This window comes from Cyprinus carpio, chromosome A5, assembly GCF_018340385.1.
Source record: "Cyprinus carpio isolate SPL01 chromosome A5, ASM1834038v1, whole genome shotgun sequence".
NCBI lineage: Eukaryota > Metazoa > Chordata > Actinopteri > Cypriniformes > Cyprinidae > Cyprinus > Cyprinus carpio.
Genome location: NC_056576.1, coordinates 233510 through 254232, shown reverse-complemented (window position 1 = coordinate 254232; position 20723 = coordinate 233510). Strand labels below are relative to the sequence as shown.

General features: G+C 35.8%; 1 pseudogene; it reads right to left on the bottom strand.

Annotated features, from left to right (window-relative positions):
- Window positions 1-1710: 1710 nt before the first annotated feature.
- LOC109055557 lies at window positions 1711-17751 on the bottom strand (annotated as a pseudogene).
- Between the last annotated feature and the right edge of the window lie 2972 nt (window positions 17752-20723).

The following is a 20723-nucleotide window of genomic DNA, read 5'->3' as shown; positions in this document are numbered from 1 at the left end:
AGTATCTTGGCAAATATAAAGCAAGTGAATAGTTTTTCTGCCGTTAAATAACCTTATGAATCTGTGAAGAAAAAAAATAATTTTTACATGGCAGAAAACTGCTGTCTAAAGGTGTGTTCACATATACTGTTCAGTAAATTTTTGCAGGCTTGGTGAAATCCAGTCATTTCATTAGAAATCCACATGATCTGGAATTTTGCGTGAAGATGCTGATTTCACATCAGGTTCAGTTGGTCACATGTTTTTTTCAGTGTTGACCAACAGAATACTGCTTGATTTGAATGCGATTTGTGTGAACTCTGCTTTATCACTACACTATTGACAATAGACAATTACATTTTTTTTTTGCCCGTGAAATTTTCCAATGCGACCACAAAAGATAAACACTTGAGATATTACAACAGTATCATAGAGTATCAACTCTTGAGCTAAAACTGGACAGCTGTGGTTGCTCTTTCACTGCAAAACAATATCTACAATTATGTAAAGTCAATGCAAAGGCTCAAATGCCTGTTTTCTATCTGAAGCGCATATGTGTGTGTGTGTGTGTGGTAAAAGAGGGACACGTGTCTTCATTTCCCTTCATGCCCGATTTCCTCTTTCACTGGAAGTGAACCCTCCCCTGCAGCGACACCGAGTGTGCTACAACACACCTGCGCTCTCCCACAGCAGGGGAGAGAAAGAGAAGGCCAATTTGGCTGGGCTTCATTTGCAAAGGTATCCCACAGGTCAGCTAGGGGTCAGCCAGAGGTGACCGAAAGGTCGGCCAAGCCCTAGGGTATCTCTCCAAAGACCTGCGCTTCTCCCACAGCTCGTCTGTCATTGCATCCGGCCCTGTCAGGTCACAAAGATATCAATTCCCAATGCCAAACAGATCCAAACCCTCATGTTCTCTCTGTTTGCAGACACATTCACGTATTGGAGTCTTTCCGGTCCCTAAAAAGCTAACATACACTTCCTCTCTGTTGTAGACACATATGCACGCAAACAAACAAATGTCCCTGTCCTCTGCCTGCACACACTGTGCTATTTCAGGGGCGCTAACAGGAATGTAGAACATCTCTCCCACCGAGGCACTGCTCTGTCACAGGCTGCAGTGTATTGATCTGCTGCTGGCTATAAATGAGCCGCTGTGGTGGCATCCAGCCTCCTTTTGCATCGAGTCAGGGTATTGATCTGCCATCCGAACCGCAGTCTCAACTGACTCCTATTAGTGCTTCCACTTTCAGTTACAAAGTGCACAGACACAGGAAATGCAATTGATCTAGAAGAAGAGGTCACCATAAGTCATATTTAACTTACACAACCCCCATCAAACTTTGCAATGTGACAAAATAAATGCACACTTAAATCTGTAGCATTTATCTTTACTTCTGAGGCTGCTATTGAAATGGTTCTTATACATAATGAGAATGTGATATTTCTATTTTAATTTAAAAAGAAAAAAAACAATTGAAATTAATTTTTTTTCCCTTATAAAATCTAAATAAATATGGTTATATACTAAATTTATAAAAAAAAAAAAATTATAATATTTAATTATTTTAAATAATACATTATGATAATGTATAAATAATATTATATAACTAGTAATTAGATAATGTTACTGCCTATGAATGGCGTGTTTGTGACAAATGAATAGTTTTGACATCAGTAGTTAATTGTGCTGCGATGACATCTTGTGGTGAACGGCAGTATGACACGTCATAATATGGAACTGAAACTGACAACACAAAGACTTTTATTTTGGTAAGACCACTTGCATATAAAACTGTCAGTCATGACATAAAAACGACATTTTAAATATACAAAAATGTTTCACCTTAGACAGTTTATAATGACAAAAAACAAACAAACAAACAAAAAAAACTGTTTAAATGATTATCCTTCTGTGGTTTCATTAACAACAAAACATATACATAAATATTTATTCTGATATGCTTATGTTAAAAAAAAAACAGTAAAACAAACATATTCATACAATATAATTATCAGTTCTTGAGTTGATACTACTATTAGTTGCATTTAAAACAAAGTATTTTATTTCTAAATATGCATTTTTATATAAAGGCCACTTTTTTGGGGGTAAATATCGTTTTTTGTTTCGTTTTTTTACTCTAAATTAAAAGTAGTAAAATAGTTAATACTAAAAGAAAAATATTAAAAATAGAATGAATTTTAGTAGAATATCTATATAAAAATTCATAAGCCTTACGGATGACATCAGAAAGTGCTTACTAATGAGGTCATCCATTTTTACTTACATCATTCTACTCTTTTTTTCTTTTTTTTTTCTTCTAAACTTGGGCAGGGTGTTTTAGAATATGTGCCACAGTTCAAGTTACAAAGTAGAGAGCAAAAGCTGTCTGAGTCATAAGCAGCTGTATATGGAGAGTTCAATTCATATAACCTTGGTTCACTGTGAACACAAAGGCGTCTGAAAGCAGCTCTCTGAATATCTTTTTCTAGAATCTATAGAATCTGAATGAGTTAAAGCCTGAGAGTGAATGTTGTTGTACCCACAACAAATTGATGTTTACATCTGAGTTTCATGAAAACAGGCATTTGTTGGTGCAGTGGCTTCAGTTTTTGGGTTGTCTAAAATTCAAAGGTTTCATCAGTTCTTCAGATCAGTGTATCAAGATATATTCCATCAAATTTCAAGCTCAACGATTAATTATTTTAAAGTTTAAATAACAGAGAAAACCAAAATCTTGTCATATCTCTCTCATTAAATCATCGTATATTTTACATTTCTTTTCTTGAAGAAAAATATGAATAAAATCTCTTAATCTTTTTACATAGAAAAACAACTGTCAGATAATCAAATAAATACATGTAAAAAAATATTCAATTAGGCAATAAAAAACAGATTTTCATCAATATTAATGCAATATTGTAATTGTGGGACCTTTTTGGTGTTTGTTCTTTTTATCATTAATCTCAAATACAATAAATAGAATATGAATCCTAATAAAACATAAAATGATAGTTTTTATAATTTAAGCAAAGCTACTTTGTACTTCTAATGAGTAAACATACCAAGAACACACACGCAGGTGTCTAAGCAGCCGTGAACAGCACAATGGACTCGGCAGATGGTTTCTCTGAAACAGACTCCAGATCTACAGTTGGGGTTATGGACTTTTTCAACCTCTGCGTCAGAGACAGAGAGAGGCACTGGGTTCATTTTGACATGGAGAAACAAAACAAATATTGATATAGTGAATGTTTGTGCACTGTACATACCTGTAGCATAGACCCTTCTGTGGTCCAAAGCTCATGCAGAGCCCCAAGTGGAATCCAGATGATGGAGACGAGAGAGATGAACCAGCCCACCACCTCTGCCCAGAACGGGTATGTGTAGGACTTACCGTATCGAGCTGGAGTATACTGAAAAATACTGGAGATCAGAATACCCTGCAGAGAGAGCCATGAAAGATGACATTATTATTCATTCAAAACAAAGTATTATACCCCATCTGAACTTTCTGCACTTGAACAGACACACACCAGGCTCTACTCTATTGGTTACTATCAATAAATGTATTTTGAATGTTAAGAATGTCCTCAAATTGTAAAAAAGTTTTTAAGGTAATGCAAGGGCATTTAGGAAGCACCATGTATAAGGATGTGTGCATGATACAATCTGACAAAATAAATGAGTATTGTCCTTGATTTTATTTCAGTTTACTGCTACTTAATGGTCTTATTGGGAAAAAATGACTATTTTAAAATCATGTGAGCTTTGAAGCTATTTATTCCATAACACACATCCATATAGTTGTCAATGTTGTGAGATATAGAGGTTTACAAAATGTACGTTTTTCTTTTCCTCACCAGCACAAGCATGGGTGACAGGAACTGCCAACAAACACGGAAGAAGAGGTTTGGTTTCTTTCCCAGCATTTTCTCCACCATTATACTGAGCCGTCTCACTCCTGTGAATGTGTGTGAGAAAGCAAGTTGTGTAAGAGAGCAAGAAAGAGGTGAGATAAAAGCAGAAACCTTCATATCTCAATAGGAGCAGTGGTACAATGGCTACATCTGAGTTTCTGATCTGAGTTTCTATGTTCAGACTGAAGGAAGTGAAATTCACCGAATATGAGTGTGATTGTGATGGCGTGGAAGTAGGAGAGGGACATTAGAGTTAGCACAGCTGTGTAGTGATCCATCAGCTGAAAACACTATATCCCACCCTGCACACACACACACAATATTATTTCATTAATACTCATCAAAATGAGGGTTAGGTTTTCGTGTCCATATTTAAAACAATGGCTATACAGCAGATATTATAAATGGTGCTTGAATTTTTTTATTTTATTTGGTCTTTAAGTTTCCCCAAAATAATATTAGATATTTTTTTAAGTATGGAAGAACTAAGATGTGTTTTTACAATGTCTTTAATGGTGTCTAAACTTTATTAGCAAAAACATCAGTTGCTAAGTTTGATTCAGTTCAAACTGTACATTTCAAAGAACTGAATTAAAACTCTGATTCATTTGCTTCATTATATATGCTCACTGAAAGGTCACAGACAACATTTTTCACACATTTAAATAAGTTAGTAAAAACGTATGTAGAAATATAGCTTTTGTCTTCTTTTTTGCATGTATTGTTAAATTGGTCCAAATGAAAAACTGAATATAATTTCCTTTTGTAAAAAAAACAAACAAACAAACTTGACTTTATTTAAAACATATTTACTGAACTTACTTGTTGAATTTATTTATAAGCTCTAAAATTGTTACATTTCAAATTAAATGGAATATAGTTTAAAAAAGATACATTAGATACAATATCCATATATTTTTTTCTTCTCAAACTAAAATTATGTTCCAAGTGTCAAGTGTAAACAGTTCCAGGTCCAGAAAATCCACCTGATCCAAGTATAACAAAATCTCAACTGTAAGAACACAATACTTGTTAATGAAGTGAAACTAGATAATATTTACCCTGGTAATATGAGGAATCCCCAGCAGAAAGCCAAAGCTGCACACCGCCAGTATGATCAGCTCCTTTCTCTTAAAAATGGGCAGAATTTTCTTGCCAAATCCGTCCATGATAAACGTTACAGCCACCTCCACCATGGCAAACTGCACAGTGCACATGTACACATATAACAGGTCAAAATGCACAAACACGTGTAAAGCTCTGTTGAAAAACCTGGTGCGTTTGGGCCCTTCCCTCATTCTGATCACTTTTCCACACACAAGAATTAGACATGTACTTTCCCGCTCCATCTAAACACATGGGGCATGGATTTTCTAACTGCGCTCTTGTTTCTCATTTGCTAGCAAGGTGTTGACACTGTGTGCAATGAAGAAACAGCTTTTCACAGTTTAAAGGGAATATGAGAATCCTGTGTCCTTAAATCTCTGAAGTATGATTTTTGGCAGTTCAGAAACATAGCAATAAAAGCAGATGATAAATTTAGTCCTTTTTTAGCCCAAGAGATTCATTGAATTTCCTGCTTGATTTCATGAATTTCTGCTTGCCAACACACATTGAGAACACACAAGGATCAGCTGCAGAAATGAATGGTCCAGATGAAAGAAAATAAAACAAACAAATTTGCCATCTGTGGCCTACCAAACTTCACCAAGGCTGCATTAGGTTTACACTTTGCACAGAAGACAATTCTAGAATGCACTGTGACAAAACTGATTCAGTATGAATGCAAAGAATTGTTGATTATTCATATATTTACATATACAGTCTAAGATACTGAAAAAGCAGTGAGATCCACTGCAAAGGTTAAAGAAGTCAGTTTAGCACTTGTTGACAGAGAAAACAAGAGCACATCCTGTGTGTATGGCTTCTTAGATAGCAGCTGCCTGCTTTTTCTAGGAATTAGACTGAAAGAAAGCTTACTATGGATTGAAATTATGTTTTGAAGCCTATTATACCTGACTGTCCAATCCAAGGCAGAGTAACATGATGAAAAACAGAGGAGCCCAGAGCTGAGAGAATGGCATAGTGGAGAAAACTTCAGGATACACCACAAACACCAGACCAGGCCCTGCAAGAAAACACACACACACACACACACCAACACACACACACACACACAATTTCACTCTCAATGATATAGAGAAAGATGACACCAGTACTTGAACAACTAATTACAGAGGTCTTGGCAAACAGGAAGAAGAGAATCTAACTGTTTTCAGATCCCAGTAAGAGATTAGTATTAAGAGATAATAAGTGATTAGTAATAAGAGAAAAGAGATTACACTTAACACATTTTTGCATGTTTAAATCAATTTATATTCTACACTTTTTCCCCCAAATCAGTGCAGATATTGATAAAACGTGCAGATTAGAGATTCCTATAGTACAAAAAAACCCAAAATAAGACAGGGAAGGAGACAAAAAAAAAATCAGAAAAGAAGCTGGAGAAACCGGAGAAAATTATTTTTGTAATTGCATTTCTCAGAGGAAAACATCTGCCTGCTAGAGAAAGTCAAGATGAAGGATGACTGGGTGAAATCTTGCTGATAAGGTGATCAAAGCAAGGGAGGAAGTGCCTCCTCAAAAAATAAATAAAACAAAATAAATCACACAAAATATGATATCGAACAGTGTGTGAACTCATCATTTTTCTTAAGGATAACATTATCCAACGGCAGATGAGGTCTTAATGGGTTAAACTTGTGGAAACTCATGGACTTCAATGACAACAAGTTTTAACAAACAGTGCTGTAATATAAACACAAAAATATTATGATATTATAAACTGCTGTGAAGTACTCTTGAGGGCAGCTCAACTCAAGGACATGCTTTTATCATTGTTTTCACACTGTTCTACTTAGTCTACCTTCATCCGATTCTTCCTGATTCTGTTTCTTCCATGAATAGTCCCTTTTATTCTTTTTCTTTAGCGTAATCCTCCCACCCTTCACCTCTTCTCACACTTATCCTCTCTCTGGCAGTAAAGAAGGAGAACTTTTCATTTATTATCCTGCTTCATCTCAACTTCTGGAGCTGGAATTTTCCCACTGCATTCTCATTTCATTAGACTGCATGGCATTGACACTGACATTCTTAGGCCTGTTTTGTGCATGAAAGTAGTGCATATTTATATCAACGCTCACTGATCACAGCAGTATTTACATTGCCAGTGTCCTGTTTCGTGTAGATTAATTAGGATTTGGATGATTGTGATCACCCTCCTCATTGGGCAAATAGCACATCAAAAAGATAACAGAAATCCTTTGTGATCCTCTGGTCCTTAAAACTAAATTGTGATTCTTGGCTGTACAGAGACACAGCAATAAAACCAGACAGTAAAATTGGTTCAACCAGAACAAGCGATTAAGTTAATTTCCTGCTTGTGAACAAACCTTGAAACACAAGGACTGGGGAGGATTAGATTCACAGCTGCAGAAACTGTTATTACAGAGAAAAGGAAAACAAACTTACCATCAGTGGCAATGTCATCTACAGGCAGGTTATGAATGTGGGCCATGTACCCAATGGCAGAGAAAATAACAAACCCAGCCACGATACTGGTGGCTGAATTAGCCAGACAGACGATAAATGTGTCCCTGTAAAATAAACGGTGAAAAGTGATGAGGAGAAAGAATCATGTTTTCCTGGAAAATAACAGAGACCCTTGTAATGACTGGACCGAGCAGACACACAATTATTTGTTATATTTAACAAATAATCTTTAAAACCCACTTTGTGAGTTGCATGCACCATCCCCTGAAAGTGCAACTATCACTCCAAGAGGGCTCAGTTATCAGGACTAACATCTTGGCTCACTCAAATCCTGAGGGTGTGACATCCTCCACTTTAAAGATCACTGATCACAAGATCAGGGCGGTTTTAAGATTCTAAAAAGATGAGGATGTTGAGCTAGAAGTATAGACTCCTAAGTTATATCAGGCTGCGGCCTTGTCTTTCCATTCACCAAAGATCCTCAGGCTTCAGCTGGTTCTCTCTCATCAAGACAAAATCAGCCAACAAACTGCATCAGGACACTTTTATTTAAATAGACAAGACATGAAATTATCAAACTTAAGTATCCCCACCCTTTTTAAAGAAGAAATGAACTAAGAACTAAGAAATAGTACTCATGGCTGAATCTCAAACAATTCTATAACTTCTTGCATTCCTGTACTCTGCTTAAGTTCTCTTTCCATTGCTAATGTGTATGCATTTATATGTGTGTGTGTGTGTGTGTTAGAATAGTTTAAGTGTTTAGTGTTTAGTTAATAAAGTCTTGTTTGTATCACACTCAAGGTCGTTTGTTGTTTTGCTAGTCTGTAATCGTGAAGATTTTGGCTGCACGCTCTGAGTAGTTTTGTACAATAAGGACGTTATTTCCATACCCTGGAAATAACCATTTTTTAGAATTAATAAACAATTAACACCAGGTGTTCGGTGGGTGAACATATTTGTTGATTGTAATATTAATTCCATTAGCTGATCCAAATATGTATAATTAATTATAACAAGTTATAATTAATTAATATTTGCCTTTTGAGCTAATGTGCTACACCCTTACAGCTCTGATCAGTGTAATAAACTTTAAATCAAATAAAAAGCAAGGTTACAGTTTAGTTCTATATTTACTTTGATACATTTATTTTTAATTAAATAAGCTTTTAAAATGTAAAATCAGCACCTGGGATGAAACCAACCAATACCCCTAAACCTTCACTGCTATATTGCTTACCTGAGGATGTTGTTGTTGAACTTGTTGTAACTGGCCATAGATATCATAGAACCAAAGGAAATGCCAATAGAGTTGAAGATCTGAGCAGCAGCATTGACCCACACCTACAACATAAGATTAACAAAGCGCAAGGTTTTATTTTTGTCCTTTGTCCATACATTGTTAACATAAACATGTCTAAAGTTTTGAGTTTTAATAAAAAATTTACAGGAATTATGTGTCATGTTTGCTTTATTATATGGAGTTACTAGGATTCTCAACTGATCTGAATATTTAATAGCAATTTAATTCCAACATTTCTGCAGTTAAGCTTTTTATGAAAACAAAACAATGTGAAATTATTGGGTTTGGCGATTTGTATAAGCATTTATACAAGCAACCTCAATAGAAACAGGGGAAAAGTGTGTCATGAGAAATAAAACCTGCCATTCATTCAATGCCCTAGCTTTTACATGACTCATGGGTGTTTTCGAAGATTTTCTGGTGTTAAAGTTATTTCAAACCTGCTGATTCGCTTCACCAAGTGTTAATTACATGTCAAATGGTAAACCACCACAGTTCCCACAGTAATCTTGTTGTGTGTCAGCGGTACTACAGTAATGATGTGGTAGCATGTAAACAGCTTCTAGTTTGTTTTTAACACTACGTGACTTCATGTATGTTCAGTCATGTATAATCTCACCTGGACTTCCAAGAGTTTACTCCAGTTTGGCATGAGGAAGAAGAGGATACCATCTTTTGCTCCAGGCAACTGAACATTATTGATCAGCAATGCAAACAGTATGAAATAAGGGAATGTGGCAGTGAAGTACACAACCTATGGACAGAGTCAACAGAGAGATTTATATTTGTGATAAGGCAAAAGTACATAACTTCTACAGATAATAATATAGAAAATTATTATTATTTTTTTTTTTTTATATATATTATTTGATTTTCATTTTTTGACATATAGGATTAAATATATTGAGGGTTATTCATCTGAATAAATATGATAAATATGGTTACTAATACTGTTAAAGGGGTCATATGATGCAATTTCAATTTTTCCTTTCTCTTCAGAGTGTTACAAGCTCTTGGTGCATTAAGAAGATCTGTAAAGTTGCAAAGACTAAAGTCTCAAATCCAAGATAAATCCAAAGATATTCTTTATAAAAGTTAAGAGTAAACCACGCCCTCCTAAAACGGCTCGTTCTAACATGCCCCCACATGTCTACACCATGATGTGGGAAGATTTGCATAACGGTGCCCAAATGTTCGCGCAAAGAAAAAAGGTGTGACTTTTATTTTTGCTGTTGCCACCACTGCCATGTTGTGGAGATGTTGTGTGTTTCATTGTGAAAGCGAAACTACTTTCTTCCTAAAAAGGAAACAACTAGAAATCAGTGGTTAGGTTGTATTTACAACACTGTTCCAGAACAGTTCAACCCAAATATTTAGATGTGTGCTGCACATTTTATGGAGGATGAGAACCGTTTCCTGAACCAGTAGGCTACAATGCATCTGTGGCACAAGGGGTGTTTCTATAAAGTAGGGCAGTTCCAACTTTGCAAGGACAGTCGGACGCATCTGACTCACAGCTTGTAAGTACTTTTTTATTTTAAAGAATTTGCCACTGATGATTCAAACCAGAGTTTTGAGCAGTGTAAAGTAGAGCTTGTTGTATGTCATTTCTCTGATTACAAATGCAGACATGGTTTTATGTTTACGCAGCGTGATACGCAATGCAACGAATAAAAAGACAGTATAAGTCATTATAATCAATAAATATGTCCCCACTGGATGCAACAAATGCCTTGTTTATTATGGGTTTTATTGGTTTTGTCACGTTGCGCTGGGACACACGGCATCACAGTGTTAAGGGGCGTAACATTTACGTCACACGCTTGAGGCATTCAGCCAATCACAACGCACTGGACAGCTGGCGTTTTTAGAACGATGAGCTTTGTAAAAATCGACACGTTTCATAAAGGCGGGGTATAGAGGAGCAACAATAATGTACATAATGTGGAAAATAATGTGTTTTTTGAACCTTAAACCGAATAAACACATTGCATTACACCAAATAGACAAAATAATGTTCTTTTTAGCAACGTTATATGACCCCGTTAATATAATTAACCTTATTCTATAATATAATTAGCCTTATTCTATAAACACAAACACATTGTTTATATTTTTATAAAGACAAAATCCTTAACTATCTATTTGTAGTTTAAATATGCTATTGTTTCCCATACTAAAGGCTTAATTTAGATTATTCAAATGCATTGAATCGGTTAAGAAATGATGTGAGCTCTGAACTCAGACCTTCCCAGTGGATTTGACCCCTTTAAAGATACATAAATAAACAATGGCCCAGGCCAGAACTAGAAGACCAAAGAGTTCCCAACGAATCCCTCCAGCATGCTCAATCCCTGTGGTCACTTCTAGCACCTTATGACTGAAAAACACAACAAAAACAAAACATTGAAAAATAATTTTGCTCTAACATTAAACTGACTTGATGATTAAATGAATATACTTAAAAAAAAATAAAGACTCATTAAAGGTTCATTGATGTCCATAATTTTATTGGAAATCCACAAATTCTACACACAATAAGAAAGCACTCAAAATGTTCCATTTACATTGAATATGAAAAGTCAACAGTAGAGAGTGATACACAACTATAATCAACCTCTGACAGAAAATCAAGAATTCTCACCAAATATGGCATAGACAAAGACAGTAAACAAATTAAATCTGTTACTCACTCAAAGAACTGTTGACTGGCCGATTGCAGATGTGTGGCATTGCCAGGAAAACCAGTGGAACAGTTGCCAACTGCATTCCATGTGTTGTTGCAGGATTGCCATGGCAATGAGGGGCTGAAGGAGTGAAGCAGGTAGTAGAGAGCCCAGGTCATGAGCACATTGTAGTAAGTGCAGAGCACGTAAGAAATCACCACTGTGGCAAGACCCACACCTGAGGACAGACAAAGATAGAGTGAGACAACCAAAAGACGCCACCGTTTTCTGCCACCTTGTCCAAGTTTTTTCACTGCTGAACAGACTCACATTGGAACAGCACCTAGGGCTCTTCAGAGGCTCTGAAATGTTTAGCTTTTGCTTTAGAAGAAAAAGAACAAATCCGTTGAACTCCAGAAGTACTGTTTTAGGTTAATATACAAGTTCCAAAAGAACAAAGCAAATCTTTAAGACAGATGTTTTTGTTCAATTTATATTAAGAGGGCTCTATCTGAAAACATTTCTAAATATATGTTAAAAAAAAATTAAAAATTAAAAAACTTTTCATGATTCCCATGATTCTTCTGTTATTCTTTTTTATTAAATATTTTTGGTGGTTGGCTAAAACAACCAGGGAAACGCAAGAGGTTCTAGGAGATGTTTTAAGGATTGCATGAATGAATGCAGTAAGGCTGTTCAAATGTTATGCTAAACATTAGATTTCACATTTTAAAGATGCACAAGACTTAATTTCAAAAGATATCAGGCACACTCAGTATTGAAAAGCTAACTATTTCTTGCATACTTGTTACCTGATATATATAAGACTTAATTTCAAAAGATCTCAGGCACACTCAGTATTGAAAAGCTAACTATTTCTTGCATACTTGTTACCTGATAGAGATATATATATATATATACATACACACACACACACACACACACACACACACTCACAGTATATACAGTTGTGGTTATAATTTTACATACTCTTTGCAGTATCTGCAAAATGTTAATTATTTTTACCAAATTATGATGGACCATACACATGCATGTTATTTTTTATGTAGTACTGACCTGAATAAGAGAAAATAACAGTTGTATTTATAAAAAAGAAAAGTTCAAATGCGCTTGATTCTTAATACCGTGTTGCTACCTGGATGATCCAGTTTTGTTTTGTTTTTGTATGATTTTTAGATCCATCTTTTCACACTGAGAACAACTGAGGGACTCATACACCACTATTACAAAAAATTCAAATGCTCACTGAGAACAGACAATTGACAGGCCAAAGAGAAACAACCAACAATATTACTGTGTTTTAAGTCGAGCTTCATGGTTTCTACAAGTCAAATGAATTTTAATGGTTTCATGCTGTTGGCAGACAGAATTGTTGCACAAAACTGTTGCCAAGTTGTATGAGAGGATGTCATGCAACCTGTTAATATCTGCCTTTGGCTAGCTTTCACAAAGTGACTGATACAACAAAATATCATTGAGCTTATTTGAATGTGCTGGCTATAACCTCAACATCAAAAGCTGAGAACCACTTGCTTACACAATAGCAGTTCTGTTTCTCAGTGAATTTAAGTGATAATTACATCCTGAGAAATAAGAAATAGGACTATTAGCAATCCACAGAATATGCCTTCTCCACAAAAGGATTCAATGGTCAGGTTTAAACGTAATACACTTTGACACATTGACATTCTGATATAATCACAACAGCATTGCTTCCAGTGATTTTAATTCATTACTGCCATACAGTAATCAGGGTTGAAATCTCACAGAAGCCTGGAGTGAAACAGAATTTGATTTAGAAACTGAATATGAACATCAGGAAGATGTTTACAAATTAACAGCCACATAATAAGAAACAAAAAACATTTCTCAAAGACATCAGGTTTTTTTCAAATAAGCTTTGGAGAAAGGAAATGTGCTAATATATTCTTAATGATCTATTTATGATTTACTTGCCAAGTCTAACAGTTTGAACAGTTCTGAATCCAATACAGACAGGTGTGTGATACCAATATAATCATTCAGTGTGACCTAGTTACCTTGTAACCCAAATCAACATGATAGGAGAATGACAATGCAAAGATCACTGATTTGATTTTTTTCCATGTTTTGATGGCAGCTTTAAATCCGTGGATTAATTATCATCACTCTCTGTGGATCTTGACATTATTTTGTGTCCCTTTTCCCACCCTCTAAATGGAATGTTCATTTGTTGTTTCAGGCCTGAATAGTAGAAAGCTCTAAAAACAGGAATGTTGTGTTGTTGGCACGTTCCCGTGTTGTGCCCTCTAAGGTCACCCAGATTCCCTCAGTGCCTTTTGGTCTCCTGAACTTAAGCCTATATGAGTCCACAGCTTCAGCAAAACTATAGACCAGAGGCATTATGGGATCATTGGATGCTCTACTGGAAATCCAGAATCAACAGTAAATCCAAACTGTTTTTTGTTTTTGCATGACCATGGTACCTATCCACTGCACATAACATTATTGTAGACTTTGTGTTGCTCTGAATTTTTAATTTCATAAACAGATATGTTAAAGTTATTAAAAAGTTTGTATGGATTTCTAATTGAGAACAAGTTTGAACCTAAAATGGCATCAGATATCATTAAAAGAGAAAACACTACCTGCCATGTAAATATTTATTATATTTCAATAAGTAAATAAACCCCATGTTACCATTATTTTCTTATGGAGAACAGCTGGGCCCCAAATACTTCTTTGGGTTTCACATCTATAGATGTTTGCTTCAGATCAGCCACAGTAGTTATACAACTACACTTTAAATTGTGCGAACAGACAGTAAGGCTGGATTTGCAGACAAAACCTGGATCTGCATTAAGGGATATTCAGTTGCATCAATTAAAAATGTATGTAAGAATTTTGTTTCTGTGACAAATACCATAACCAGGTTACTTTACTGAGCATACAAAGATAGATAATGCAGAAGTAAAAGGAGGAGCTTTATTACAAAGGAGATCCACTGAATAGGCCATTACTCACTTTTATTTTTTTTGGTGGATTGTCAGAACATCACAAAGAATGTGACATAAGTGTACATTTCAGTCAAAAGAATATACAGAAAGAACTACCTGCTTCAGTCCCTCTGCTACCAAGGAGCCATAATCGGCTGAAATGAGCCCTATATCAAGGGACGGACCCAAAAGATTTGACCGGGTAGACTATCTCTGTCTTTGAGGAAAGAAGTCCTTGTTAGCAGGTGAAAGAATGACAATAAAAAAATGAAGAAAACCCAAATGACGAATAGTGATGGCTGAACTTCTTATTGTTGACACTCACTTTGGTTGCAAATAGATTGCCCTCAATTTAATTTTTCTCTTGGCTCAGGTTTGATTTAATTCATTGATTTAAAAATAGTTCTTCCAGATTATTATTAGTAATAATGATTTTTCACTTAAAACTGATCAGGATTCTAGAGAAAATGTAGTTGTTGTTTGCACATTAACAATGTATGTTTTTATAAACACAGGAAATCAAATATGATAAAGCTGATTTAGGTACAGAAAAACCAAGTAGTAATAGGATCAGCCATCACTAGATCATCACAGATCAAGTGTAATATAGTTGCTGGTCTACACATTTAATCTGGAAAATCCAACGTAAAGGGAAGAAGACAAGCTCTGCAGTCAATATGCATGCCAGGTCAAAGCAAAGAGACAAGATCATTCATAGTCCAGCAAAATGATAATGCAGTTACAAAGAGTTGTAATGCTTAAAATATGTTACTGTAACACTGTTCAATAACCATGTACAGTATGCAAGGAACCAAACTTCCATGATATACGATGAGCATTCACTTTTGTTGACACAGTAAACACAGAAAAAAAAAGCAGGACATAAATAATCACTGATAAGCAAAAACCAAGGTGCACAAGCAGCAAAGCCATCCAGTGGTTTTACAAGGAATAAATAAAAATATATCTTTAATAACTTATTCCTAAAACATATCAAATGAGTTCAAGCAATCTCAAATTATCATTGAACAGGTTTGAACAGTGTTGAACAGGAGGCTATTTGTGTGATTGAAATACTGGAATGTCCCAGACAACATTTCAAATAAAAAGACTGCCCATTTTTTAGGACTACGTTTAGATGGTAGAATTGAAGACTGGAGATATGAGGGACTGGGCACACGGATCACTCACCTTTGAAAAGGGGACATATTTTAGCCAGAGCGTGGACCGGTCCCAGACGGTGTACTGCCCAACAGTGAACTCCATGAACAGCCAGTGGGATACCACAGAGAAACAACATGATCAAGTAGGAATCAAGAAAGCACCTGGAACATGTGAAAGATGACAATAACTGATTATTATTAATAAAAATAGTTTTTACTTCAATGGTCACAAACTACTGTATTTTTGTCTTCAGAAATTTGACAGGGATACATCAAAAGAGTAGTTAAATAGTTTTTGTAATTCCATTTTCTAAACCACAATTTGTTTCGTTTTGCAGGAGTCATTCTGTGAGGTTCAAACTATTTCTTGCAAGTCATAATGCAGATTTACCATGAAAAGAGGAAGTGTCTTTCAGGAGAGCAAGATGATTTAGTCACATGCTCTATAGAGATAAAAAGGTCTTGCTACAAATCTATTCCTTCTGACTTCTAAACTTTTTTTTGAAGATTTAAAATAAATAAATAAATAAATAAAAAACAATCAAGAATCTTGGGTCATGAATGGTTTTACTTTCTTTGAAAAAAGGTGCAGAAAGCAAACATTCATCTGGACAATATGCATATACAGGAAGCATACAAAAACTATATGGAGCAATACAAACATAAAGCAGTGGGAGAGGATTAGCTGCTGTAAACTTTGTGACATCTGTCCTAAATATCACAGATCACTTCTTACAGAAATTGAGTTTTATTGATTATTACTCTTGGGACAGTGTATATTGCATCTCTTAATTGAAAATACTGTATATAGCCAACCCCAATAAGGAAATTTTAAGGTTGATAATTATTCTTGGAACCAACAATCTCTTCTTTCTAACTCATATGTTTTAAGTCAATAATTAACAATGGGGGAAAAAAAAAAAAAAGAAGTCTGGCGTGAGAAACCAAGAGACATATCCAATGGCACAAACTCCTGGAGTTTCTATTGTTACATCTTATAGTTACACAACTGCTGCAACCTTAGCTTCAAATAAATTACATGAATATAAATAAAATACACACAAAATAATGGTCAAAAAAATACAGTTTGAAAATGTAGGTCATGAAAAAATAATTTATACAAATTTTCTACAAATATGTTTTAAAAAAAAAAGAATTGTCTAAAAAGGTGGTACACCCTTAAATAAAAATTATTAAGACTTTCATTACAACATACATGTACTCAATCTGCTAATTAATAATAATAATAATAATAATAATAATAATAATAAAAATAATGTTAAAAACGAATTTCAAACATCAAGATATTTCCTAAGCCTTACTCTATTTGACCTGAACAAAAAGTTTATTTTCATAAAAAGTCCAGTGTTTTGTGTCAAACTTTAAAAAAAATAATAATAATGATGATCTTGACATACAGGCAAGTATAAAGGAAATCGCTTGGCGTTATGGTTTGTAGTTCTTATGTCACATGATAACAAAATGGATTCCTGAATGTTGGTTGGCCACACTGACTTATAGCAATAGAGATGAATAAAAGCGCGGGTGTCAGAGCGGCTCTGAGGTGATTCATGGAGAGAGGAGCAGAAGTAGTCTCGTCACTCACCTCCTCCGCTCCTGTAGCACAGGTACGGAAAGCGCGCCACACGTTTCCAAAAACCCACAGCATAACCTATGGAGGCGAGCACGAACTCCAGGCGCCGACCCCACAGTTCTCTGCTCTCCGTTGACTGGGGATCAGCCTTTGCCAGCCTCATGGCTTCAGCACTGCCGGGTGTCATCTTGTCGAGCTCTACCTCCTCTTTTTCCTCTTCAAGCTGCTGCAATGTAAACTTCGCAGATGTGCTCACGCTTTTGTTATCAGCTCCGACTCCCATCCTTACAAACGTTTCATGCACACATACATGCACTTTTTAAAACATCGATTTTAATATGGACAAAGAATGATGTTTTTCGTTTGTTTGTTTTTAAAACCGAATCAGATTTAGACTGTTACAATTTGCCGGTATAGTCTTACCGAGCGTCACTATCACCGCTTTATTAAAAGAGGTGAATGGTGCCGAATATGTTACCTAAATCTGTCCTTCTAAACCAACGAGATACCGCTTTGTCTTTAACGGTTCCAAACACATAATAAGCACACGTTTTTTGCTTATATAGCTCATTTACACAATTTTTAAGACCAGCCCCCTGTAGTTTCATATGTTGTCACGACGATTCTGGCCTCCTTTGGCTCCGCCCTTTAAGTGTTGTAGTCGAATGTAAAAGCCCGCTGCTCTGTATCTGAATGCTCTTTGCTCACGTGCGAATTTACAATCGAGTCAAATAACGCGCATGCACGTGTAGGGGTTTGTTCGCTTCATGCAGAATTAATGAAGCCTGTACTGACGACTTGAAACATTATATACTGGATATGATAAAAGATTTTAAACGTGATAAACTATTGATTGATGTTGATAAGGGATGTTTGACTACACTGAATACCCAGTAGAGCATTTAGACTGGCCATACTGTAGACCAGTATGTCAATAATTTAAGTTCACGCGCCTCTTCTTTCATGTATTGAGTAAATGCACTTATAGGATTGTATTGCTGATTCATCATGAGTTTGCAGAAATGAGAGGGAGGAAGGCTAGTGCCATTAGGCAAATGATAAGGGAAAAGGCGGGATTTTAAAAAAGAAAATCCACCCACAACTGCATTTGTCATTTTTTTACTATATATATGTATTTCCTCATCTTGTCCATTCAAACCCAACACAAACACAACACCTCTGCTGGCTTTGATACATAGGCTATGGAATATAAAGAAGTAGCTACTCACAAAATGTATGGCAGTTTCCACACATTTCTATTTTTAGCTTTAAAGCATGTAGTCTCATCAGGGGTGGAAAAGTGACAAAGATGCGACCCCAACTGATACCATAGCCATAGATTTTTGATACCATAGCAAAAAAAAAAAAAAAAGTATTGCTCACTTTATTTACCCATACTTTGGTTTTTGTTCTAATGCATTGCTTTTTCATTATTCCTTTGTCTTTTTCTGTTCTGCACCCTATAAAGTTTCCCTCCTCTACTCATTTTGGCCACGTGACTATCTGTGTGACAATACTGTCTAAGGGTAGCCTATGTTCCAAAGTCCCTTTGGTATGTCCTCACTTAATAGTCAAACACATTTTAACTAATTTAAAATTCTAAACAAAAGTGAATAAAAATGTTTGCTTTCGTTATTTTTAACAAATAAGCTTTTGATTATTTACAACATTTTATTAAAGAATTTCACAGAATGATTTCAGCACAATGGCGCCCCCTTTTCCACTGCATACTCTATTTTTGCGCCCCTTTAAACACTGGCTTGCATCCGAAAGCTGAAAAATGCTGCCTTTGGAGGAAGCATTCCAAAGAAGGAAGGCATCAAGGCACGTCCTAATCCAATGTCAGCTTCACTTCCTGTCTCCTGAGACCTGAGATACCCTTGTCTGGTCAATTTTTGAAGGCAGCATGTACCTTCGCTGCCTTGATATCCCACAATCCTGTGTGTTCCACCGGGACGGTTGAGCTAAAAACAATAAAGATGGTGTCTGAAAGTAGGGTTTAGTGGTCAGTTTGTGTGTATGCTTGTTTGAATGTATGTTTCTGACCAACGTTTTTGTACTTTTGATATTATTTCTAGCGATAAATTTAGGTATTTACATATTCACTTAGTTATCACCAAAGCTCGTTTCTGTTTTGTTTGTAGAACATTAAACCGTTAGGCTGCCTCGGAAGCCCGTCCAAAATCAGTTTCATGAGGTGACTCCCGTGTGCAAACACTGCCTGCAAAGTCATTGCAAAGTCAAGGCAGGGAGGCAACAAGTCAGCAGCCTAAGATTTCGGACACATGCAGCCACTGTCAACCAAAAATGTAAACACAACATTTTTCTGTGGCTCTTTATAAAAAAGTACTATTAATAAAAAGTAAGCTAGTAAAAAAGTAGTAGTAGTAGTGGAGTATCAGGTTGCAGTGTTTTATTTTAATTTTTTTTTTAAATTGAGGGTGACCTCTGCTTCCAAAAGAAAGTCTACCTAATGTTTCAGCTGTTAAAAATTTATTTATTTCTTTTTTAATCCTAGTTTTGAATATAGGCCTTCTAAACTGATTTAATCCAGGCCTGTTTTCAGGCTATTCAAAGCAGTGTTTAAGCGAGGCAAAACTGCAGTTATAGCAGGCTCACCATGGGACTGCAATTTCTGTTTCTTTGACAGAGCTGTAGCTTTTTATACTGCAAATAAAGTGATTTCTAGGCTATTGATCTGAGTGTTTCCTTTAATAATAGCCATTATAAGTCAACCATGGTCAGTTGGTTAAAAATTCAGATCATGGCAAAAAAAACACTTTATTGGGCCTATGCTTCATGGAGTGCTTTCGCTATACAGGCCCGCTCTGCCCTAAGCATTGTGAGCACTTGTGACTATGGGCGGAGAAATGAATGCATCCAGCTCACACATGTATACACGTGAATACAAATGTGTGCAGCAGGCCTCAACACGTAGAAAATCATGTCTGAAGGCCGTATAGACAGTCTTGTGACATGAACAATAAGTTTGACAGTTCCTTGTTGATGGTCTTTAACAAAAGCAATCTGTAATTCTGTCCTGTCCTGTTCCTACAGTGCCAGACCTCTGAGAAAGCATCCTTCTTGACCTGTTTCCACACTCTTTCATCTATGGACAATGGACAATATGGAAAATTACCATCCTCATTTCAGCAATCTCATTCTGACATTCAGTTTGAACGCAAAGGGTGGCAAAATCCTTTTGACCTTTCAGACACATTGTTTTGGATTTGCTGGTTTTTACATTTAGCCAAATACACTGGGAGGGGTCATCAGTGTGCTCCATGAGACAAGTGGAATTTGCTGCTCAGATTCTTAGTTTAACAATACAGACAGGTGCATTAGAAGGCATCATCAGGAGTGCGACCCACCCAATGACTTGAGAAAACTGAAATAAGTTCATCATAGCTCACTCTCCATCCAGTTCTGGATGATTATATGAATGTAGTTAGAATGTGAGAACTTGTAGTTTCATGAGAAAAGAAATTAAAACATCATGTTTGAAGACTGTTGGGTGGATTTAAGAAACTGTTTAAGATTAAAGTAGAGCAA